At 43.4% G+C, this 8,934-nt stretch overlaps 1 protein-coding gene across 3 annotated transcripts in view; it reads right to left on the reverse strand.

Annotated features, from left to right (window-relative positions):
- Positions 1–8,540, reverse strand: part of CDH5 (cadherin 5) — a 29,678-nt gene extending 21,138 nt beyond the window's left edge. For all 3 annotated transcript variants that reach the window (XM_017832299.1, XM_017832293.1, XM_017832297.1), the window contains exon 1: positions 8,334–8,540. The gene's annotated coding sequence lies outside the window, so the exon portion shown is untranslated. The remainder of the gene's footprint in view (positions 1–8,333) is intronic.
- Between the last annotated feature and the right edge of the window lie 394 nt (positions 8,541–8,934).

Here is an 8,934-nt window from a genome sequence, read left to right on the forward strand (position 1 = left end):
AGCTGTTTACAGCTTCTGCTCTCTGGGAGCAGGTTTACGAGGGCTGAAGGACTCCTGAGGAGCAGGAGTGTTCTGGTGTTTAGTGAATGTGCTCAAACCCACAAGCAGAGTTTAGGTATTGGTACAGAACATTATTAGCTCATCATCCATGTATCATAAAGATTCTGTGCTCTGTTGGTTTGGAGTGTTTTTTACTATCAGGAAGCCCGTAGTCCCTGTGACTGGGATGACTTATTTGCTTTGCAGATGTTGCAGGGATGAAGCTCACAGTCAGGTGACAGAAAATTTGTTCTTGGCCACATCTTTTGATAACAGTTGCCAAATGCTGTTGAAATCTGAGCTATTTTGGGGGCTTAACTTTCATTAGATACAGCCCTGTTCTGAAGTGAGATGATAAGGTGGGTGGGATAACCCTGCATCACAGTCTAGAACTGCAGACATTTCCCCCCATGAATTCTTAGTCCAAAATAAAGAGCCCAGAGGAAAATATCTCCTGTCCAGATTAATTATTGATAAAGACAGATGCTGCAAACAGTGATGAAATGCCAGTGTTGCAAACAGGCAAAGAGCTTGTTCCCTCCCTTGATTCCTAAAGCCATTTTCAGGGATGATCCCGCAGTCAGGGGCACTCACTGCTCAGAAGGGCCTCGCTGACTTTGACAACGATCAGTCTCAGGGACATATTTACATGGTTGTACATCCAGCTTTTTTCTCTCTTGCTCTGAGCCAATTTCCTTTTCTTTATCCCAAACTGTGGTGGCTCCAGTGGGAGAGACAGAGGTGCAGGTGTCTCAGCACTGAGCTTCCCTCATCCCCAGCACCCCCCACAGCCAGGTGATGTTTGGTTTTTGGGGAGTGGGGGGACAAGGGAATCCTTCAAAAATTATTTGCTCCTTCCAGTGCAGAAGTGGAATGGTTTGGGCATACTGGAGTTGTTTGTTGTCATTTAAAAGACTTCTCAAGCATCTCTGACCAGGAGCTTTGTTCCCTACAATAAACTGTGTGCACCTTTCAGAATGGATCTGTTTTGGTACTGCCCTTGCTTAGCTCTGCTCTGCACAGAGATCAGCTGAAGCTGTCACTGGATGTTTGAGAGTTAGGACAAGCTGAAACAAAACAAGGTACACAGTAAGAATAATGTAATGAAGAGCTTTCTCCACTTCCCCTTTGTTTCCAGATAAAACCTTACTATCAGAGAGGCCTCCTAGCACAGAGCTCCAGCTGAGTCACTCTCATTAAGGAGAAGTACCAATCCTTTGAGGAACCACATGCAATAAACAGGATTTTTTTAAAGGTGCAATGTAGCTGTGTTTACAGCAGATAAGATTTTTTTGACATTTTCCTTTAACAAAAGCTCAAGAGCAAAAGTATCTGTCTGGAACACAAGCATCATGCCCAGGTCACAGTAATTGGTATTTACTGCACTAACAGTAATCTGAAACAGAGAAACCATGTTCAGCTGGCTCTGTGTGCTCATTCCTTTGTCCAGGGTATTCTCCTGGGGAACTGAATGCATTAGTATTTCCTCTGAAAATTATTTTTCTGGCAGATAAAGAAAGCATGTACATATACATAAATCTCTTGTTTTCTGTCTGGGCAAGAGGCTAAAAAAACAGGGTGTGTCTGGATAGATTTTGTTTAGTGTTCAGTATTTTTCTCCCTTTTTAAAATGTCTAATTCAAATGTCAGTTCATTCTTCTCTGTTTCCTGCCCTTATTCAACTAGACTTCTAGACCAGGCTTAATTAACTTTAGACCTTTTTAGCCCACCTCTATAGTTACGGTCCTTTCCTGGAACATTTCCATTGTTATAATCTCCATGTGTTGTGAGATGATGCAAATGATATTATTACTGCCCTAGTGAATTTACAATGAGCCTTTCAATAGTTTTACTTACAGCTTAGCTCTTGTCAGGAAAATCTCATCTGGAAATCAAACTAAAACTGGGGAAGCAAATTTTCAGTTCGACGTGCTGATAAAGGGAAGCCAAGAGCCTGAAAATTTGAAAATTCAGGGAAGCTTATAAAGATGAGGAAAGCTGTTGTAAGTTGTATGACTTTTTTTTGTCAGTGTGGATTTGTTTCCATGTGGAGTAATTGTGTTTTGCTCTGTTGCCTGTGCTCTGGCTTAAGGAGATCATCAGGCTGATGAGTTTTACCACCCCAGAGCAGAGGCCAGGAGGAACCTGTCCCCCCCCAGGCTCGAGCTGCTGCCTGCCCTGGGTGTGATGCTCTGAGTCCCCTGATGTTTGGGCAGTTCTTGTTCCCAGCAGTGCTGCATGTGTGGCTTTGCTGCCCGAACCCCAAACACAGCTGGAGATATTTTCTGGGCTGAGGTGGGATTTTTTGTCTCTTTAGTGGCTGTGTAGGTGGAACATTTATTTCTCCCACATCTCACATTTTAATCAAGGCCACTGAAAACCCCTTTCCTGTGTGAATGAACCCTTTCTCATCACGTAAAGAAGCCCAAGATTAATCCATACAAGGCAAGTGATACAGCTCACGATTTCACAGCAGGAAAATGAGACAATATATTCCACAGAGAAATGTGCCCCTTTCTTCCTGTTTGAGACTGAAGTCATCTCCAAGTGCAATTACTATTCAGTAATTCAGTACCCATTCCAATCCTGAACTTTTACCAAGGCTGCTGCTGGCAGATCTAGAGTACAAAGCAGATGTGTTTGTTAAATGGTGCTACAGAGATCTGTGAGAGCTCTCTCACTGTCACATTGACATTATTTTCTTTGCAAAACGAACCCATTACAAAAAGCATTTCAGCTCTTTGTACTCTCTGCTTTCTGCCCTCACTTCTTAATTTCTGTGCTGGGTAAGTGTCTTTGGCAGAGTGTATTGGTAGTCTGAACAATATTAAAATGTGCATGGTGTAGCAATATTTATTTATGTTTAATGAGAGCCTAAACACATAAATTAACAATACTGAGCAAATAGACAATATATGCTATTAATTATACTACTAGTAGACTATATATAATGTATACTATTTCATTGTAGATTTCTAGATCAGGTGGTGAAAAGTCTGATTATTAGTAGTATTGATTGCTTGGCCTAATTCTAACATAGAATCATAGAATCTTTGAGGCTGGAAAAGACCTTTAAGATCATCAAGTCACGAGTAACTGGTTGTCTTGCAGATAGATCATGTATATCTGAAAGATAACGACAGTAAAAGCCACTAAGATAATGCAAATCTCTTCTGAATTCAGGTCCAGGACTGGAGGTAGGGGGAGGGAGTATTCCACAAAATGAATGGAGATGGTGACCTAAAACTCTGTGCCAGTGGAGATTCTGCCAATGAAGTTGAACATCTCACAGGAACCATTCCCATCAATTGCAGGATTTCCTCTCATTTGCATGAGAGCAGTAGCAGGCCCTTGGTCTGCTCAAGCAATGTGTTGTAAGGCAGACTTGGGCCTCCTAGAGGATTTCCAGAGTACAAATTCATACCAGATAGCATCATAAAAGGAAGGGGAAAAGGAAGACTGGTCCTACCAAAGGATTGCTTAAAAATGTGGACAAAGGCAGGAGAAGGAATTCAACTGTATCTTCCAGACACACTGTGGAAGTGGAATTTCCCTTTACACTGTCATAAACAATAAGGCCCAGGGCCCCTGTGTGCTGCAGATAACCCACCTTGTGCCCCCTGAGCTTTGCCAGGTGTCAGGAGAACCATTCCAGATGTTGGGTTTGGGGAGAGGGGCGGATGCAGAGAATGCAGAGAAATGGTGACTTTAGTGGGGACAAAGCCAGGTGGGCTCCTGTGAGTTTGTGGAGGCTGACAGGAGGCTTTTTAAAGGAATGTATAATAGAAATGGGGGCTCTTTCTCCTCAAGTTTTGGCTGGTGAAGTTGGACAGGAGCAGAAGGATCTTGATGACAATTAGACTGGAACAATAGAACTGACCTCTTTGGGTTTTGAAAATGAAGATTTAAAACAATTTTGGTTTTGCTCTACCTTTACCTGTGACAGTGCTCTGTACCCCCTCGCATTCAGACAGCAGTGTCAGGACACAAGAACACTCTTTGCTCTCTGCTGCTCTTTGGGAAGGTACATGTGCCATTTCTGCAGTGTGTCCCAGGTAATCTCTAAAATACCAGTCATTTTTCACTGTAAGTTCTGGGCCTTCATAGAAAATACTTGAAAACACTTTCAGCTGCTAATCTTTTCTAAGAGTTTTGCTGTCTGTCTGACACAAAAATACTTATCGGTGTCCCTGCACCTGCTTGCCTCTGGTTTACTGGTTGTAAATATTTACTGGGATAGTCTCAGAGTAGCAAAACTGAAGTGTAGACAGTGCAATGGATGGATTAGTTCTCCCTGTGCCCTTCTCCTGTCTTTGCCAGCCCTGAAAATCACAGCTCTTGAACTGCTCCAGGCCCTGCGAACCTCCATGGGGTTTATTTAGCACCCAGAAGGGCTGGGCCCCAAATCTCACTGCCTGCCCAAGAGATGTGTGTAGCAGCATGTGTATTAAACAGACTCATGGCACAAATAACATCCACTTCGGAAGTATGAGAAAACTTAAAATATTCAGCAAAACCTTCCATTCAATATATGGCCAGTTCCATTCTTGTTGGCAAATCTGAAATTCATATGAAGGTGTGTGGAAATCAAATGGAAGGGCAAATTTGTATTCCTACACTGAAGAATTACAAACAGGTTCTTCCAAATTTTGTATTAATTTTCCCATATTTCATGGTCAGGCTCACTGCAGTGACCCTGAGATGAGCTCAGCTGGTGCTAATGACACCCAGGTCGTGGGTTTGACCCCTGTGTGGGCCATTCCCTTCCAACTCAGAATGTGATTCTGAGGGATTCTGGTTCAGTCTGGGAGGTGGGCCGCACATGCAATGAGGGTGTGTCGAGGGGCTCAGTGCAGGGGGCTCAGGGGCAGCTCAGGGTGGGCTCTGGAGGTGGGAGATGAGTGGAGCCCCGGGCAAGAGGCCTGTGCATAACAAAGGGCACAGGTACATGTGACCCAGCCAGCTGAGGGAGCTGAGGGCTCCAGACTCTGATGTGCTTGGACTGGGAGGGGAGAAAAGCCCAGGAATTGCTTTGTTTGGGAGGTGACAGCTTTGGCTGTTTCTGTGTTACTGCACTGGGCACAAATAGCTTTATGGAACGAGACATATGAGGCTCTGCCATGGGAAAACTGGGGTGGAACTGGTGAGGAAACTGGTCTGACAGTGTGTGGGGAGTCCAGCAGGACCTGTTGGCTCCTGGAGCCCCTGCTGTGAAGGGGGTCCTGTCCCAGCAGTGCCAGTCTGGGGGTGGCAGTGTGGCTGCCAGAGTGGCTCCGGGGGGGTGGACAGGCAAGTTTCCTTGACAGATGTACATTGATTTTGCCCATCCTTGTTCCCTGCATCAGTTGGTAGGATCCCTGGGTCTGCAATGGGCTCTGTGCTTGGACAGGCTCTGGAAAAGGATGCCTGCAAGTTCCTTGGCAGCCAAAGTGGTGGCTCCTGGCCATGACCTGACAGGAGAGTGTTCTCTGCCCTGTGTGTCTGCAGTGCTGATACACCTGCACAGGCCCTTGGGATGGAGTAGGGGCTGAACTGGGATCCATGGGGGGATCAACAAACTCTTATCACAGATCAAACAAGGATCCAGCTCTGGGCTTGCCAAGGTCTGTTCTCCAAGCTCAGACTCTGCTCAGCTCTTCACAAGCACATGTGGGGAATTGTTCTAGTCATGGTGAGCTGGGCATCTCTGCCCTAGCAAACCTCCAGTTTACACAATAACCACTGTCTGCTGTTCCTGGATAGAATGGAAACCAGACACATCAGGGCTAAACTTGGAGGGGTTTTTGGTTTGTAAACTCACAAGGATAACAGGGGGAAAGACATTTATTAAAAAAAAAAAATTACACCAAAATAATTTCATGTCCAACAAATTTTCTCACAAAAACAAGGAACCTCTTATTTTGTTCTTGGCACTAACATTTGAAGCTCTGAATTAAACTTCTGGAACCTAAGCAAAACCCAGAAATATCATGAGATGCCTTATAGAAAGCTCAGCTGCTAGAATTAATCCTTTATCTCGACTCTGTGAACCTCTGTTCTTTTAGAAAATATAAAATATTGCCTGGCCTGATTTAAACCTGTAGTTGTGTAGACACATACACTGATAAGAAAAAAATAATTTAAAAAAAGTTTTTCTGTTTTTCATTTGAAATATTAATTGAAGTAATTGATTTACAGCTGTGCACTGAAGGCCTTTGTTCCACAACTGCTGTAAATCAGAGCAGCTTCTAAACCATGCCCCAGGATTTTTGCCTGTATCCTGTTTTCAGTGCAGTTTCCCTCAGCAAAGACAGGATGTGAAGCAAACCTGGCATCAGACCTGTTAACTCTGCTCTGCCCCAGCTGCCTCACACCTCCCACTCTGCAAGCTGCACCTTGCTGAGGGACAGGTATCCCTTTCATGGCACAATTTCAGCATTAGCATTAGTTTTAAAATGTTTGAAAAAGAGTTCTATGATCCTATGCTAAAGCAAAGCTTTGGGAAATACTTCTGTTGTAGCAGCCTGAAAAACAAAGCCAGGTTTGTGGGCAAAGCAGGAATGATTTGTTAATGGAGTTTATATTTTGCTTTCAAATTAATTTGTTTTATTGTTTGTAATTTCACATTCTTCTCTATGGTATACTGTACTATTCTAAGGCTTTCATATGCTAAATTAATCCAGTGTCCTTTTCTCTTGTGGGTCACCCTTTATTTAAGGATAAAATACCTCCTGGAGATACTGCAGATAAATTGCAAGTCAGCATTTCTGTGAATTGTTCTTACAAGGCACAAATTAACCTAAGATGAGAAGCTTTTGTAAATCACTGGAGCATCCTTGCTTTTGTCTAATATTTTATCCTACATGAACATCTGTAATACTGTGTGCTTTTACAAATGCTGATCTAATGATTTATAATCAGTGGAGGCAGCGACACATTGATTAACTATGCCTTTGTTAACTGCAGTAGCAGCCAACTTGGAAAGTCTTTGGTAGCTAAGAATGCAAGAGATTTTCTTGCAGAGATTCATCTTCCACATTTTTTTTCCCTGCATTTCTTTCCTACTTTTATCTTTATTACAGTGTGACAACCAGCACAGTGAGGTACTGTGCACACTGACAGTCCCACTATTACAGCATAGAGTTCTTACAGAAAAAAACACAATCAGTTCATCTCTTATGCATAAATGCTTCATCTCTGCAGGCTGTACAGGGAGCTTGTTAGTTCAGGGACCTGTTACAATAGCTTTAGGATAAGATAAAAGCCTTTTCAACCAACTTTTTGTATCAAGCCACTGCTCATAAAATACCTCATCAGAAAAAAGTAGGTCTTTTTGGACCACTGAGATCAAGAAACCTCTGAAATAAGAATTGCTGGTCTTTTAGAACAGGGTCTGTGAAACCTAGCAGCCCAGGATTAGGGTGCTAAAGCACCTGGGCCACTTTAAACTTGAGTTTAGGAGACAAAATCACTGACCTGTTTATGTAAACTCCCCTCTAAGCCTTAAATAAATCTCTTGGCAGGAGCGATGTGCCAAAGCTGGTACATGGTGGCTGTCACCTCTTGGCACTGGGCACAGTAAAGCCGTGGCACCTCAAAGACGGATACCAAGACGACCCCCACTTTAATCACAGGATCACAGAATGTGCTGAGCTGGAAGGGACCCACAAGGATCATCCAGTCCAACTCCTGGCCCTGCACAGGCCCAGCCCCAGGAGTCACCCCCTGTGCCCCAGAGGATCATCCAAACCCTCCTGGAGCTCTGGCAGCCTTGGGGCTGTGCCCACTGCCCTGGGGAGCCTGGGCAGTGCCCAATCAGCCACCTGATAATAAAACCTGTTACACCAAATCATAGCCCAGCACACACCTGCTCCCTCCAAACAGTTCTGGACCTGTAACTGTCCACGCCACAAGGGAAATCCTTTCCTAAAGGGTTTACAGGTGCAATTTGCAGGATCATTTCTGTCCTTTTTCCATTATGAATGCGCATCAACAACATAATCTAAATGTTCATCCAAAAAATCATGAAATGTCTCTCCTTTTAAACAACCTGGGAGTATTGTGTTATAGCCCAAGAAAGCCAGGGATTTTCCTCTTGCAGTGTCAGTTGTAAACAGCTCTACTGTTGTCTGCACTTGGTGTGAGTGCCCTCGATGTGAGGCCCAAAGGGATCTGTGGTTGTATATAAAATTCAGAGCCTGTTTGCTGGTATTTCTTAAACTATTTTACACATTAGAAAATAATTCTGGTGGAGGTAAAAAACCTTTGCAATGAACTTCACAGCTGAAGGACAGCAAATAACATTTATCTCTTACCTGAGTCAGAGTTGGCGAAGCTTCGGTTTGTCCCCAGATCAGGTAAACTCAAATCAACAGTATCCCAAAATGTTAAGCAGTACACAAAAAATGAAGATCAAATAGCAAAATCCACTTCTCTTTTCGTTAAGCAATACTGGGAGTGTTCAGCTCTCCAGTCTCCAAGGTTTTCCAGCTGGGAGTCAGCCTTTTCCCACCCTGCATCCCGGCATCCTGTTATTGTTCCAAGTTTTAGCAATACAGTGAGAAAAGGGAGTGGAGGAAAAGGAAACAAGATAAACTTAGCCTTATTATTGCTATATCTACTTATTTGTTGGTGACTCTAATGAGGGAGCTGAATAAAAGGAAACTGGCTCTGAGAGAAAGACCAAAGTTGGTGTGTTATTTAGTATTGTTTTAGAAAGAGCTTTAGGAGTTGCAAATCTGAATGGTACTTTCAGGGTCTGATATTTGATCAGCACAAATTATGTCTGTTTTGCACAAACAGGATTTTCAAAGCAGTTTGGAGGATTTTTATACCTGGAAGCCAAAAAGGTAGAGCCCTCATACGAATGAGACTGAGTTCCTCTAAAGCTCTATCAGCGCTGAACGTAAAAATGAA

This window comes from Lepidothrix coronata, unplaced genomic scaffold (assembly GCF_001604755.1).
Source record: "Lepidothrix coronata isolate B3197 unplaced genomic scaffold, Lepidothrix_coronata-1.0 Scaffold200, whole genome shotgun sequence".
NCBI lineage: Eukaryota > Metazoa > Chordata > Aves > Passeriformes > Pipridae > Lepidothrix > Lepidothrix coronata.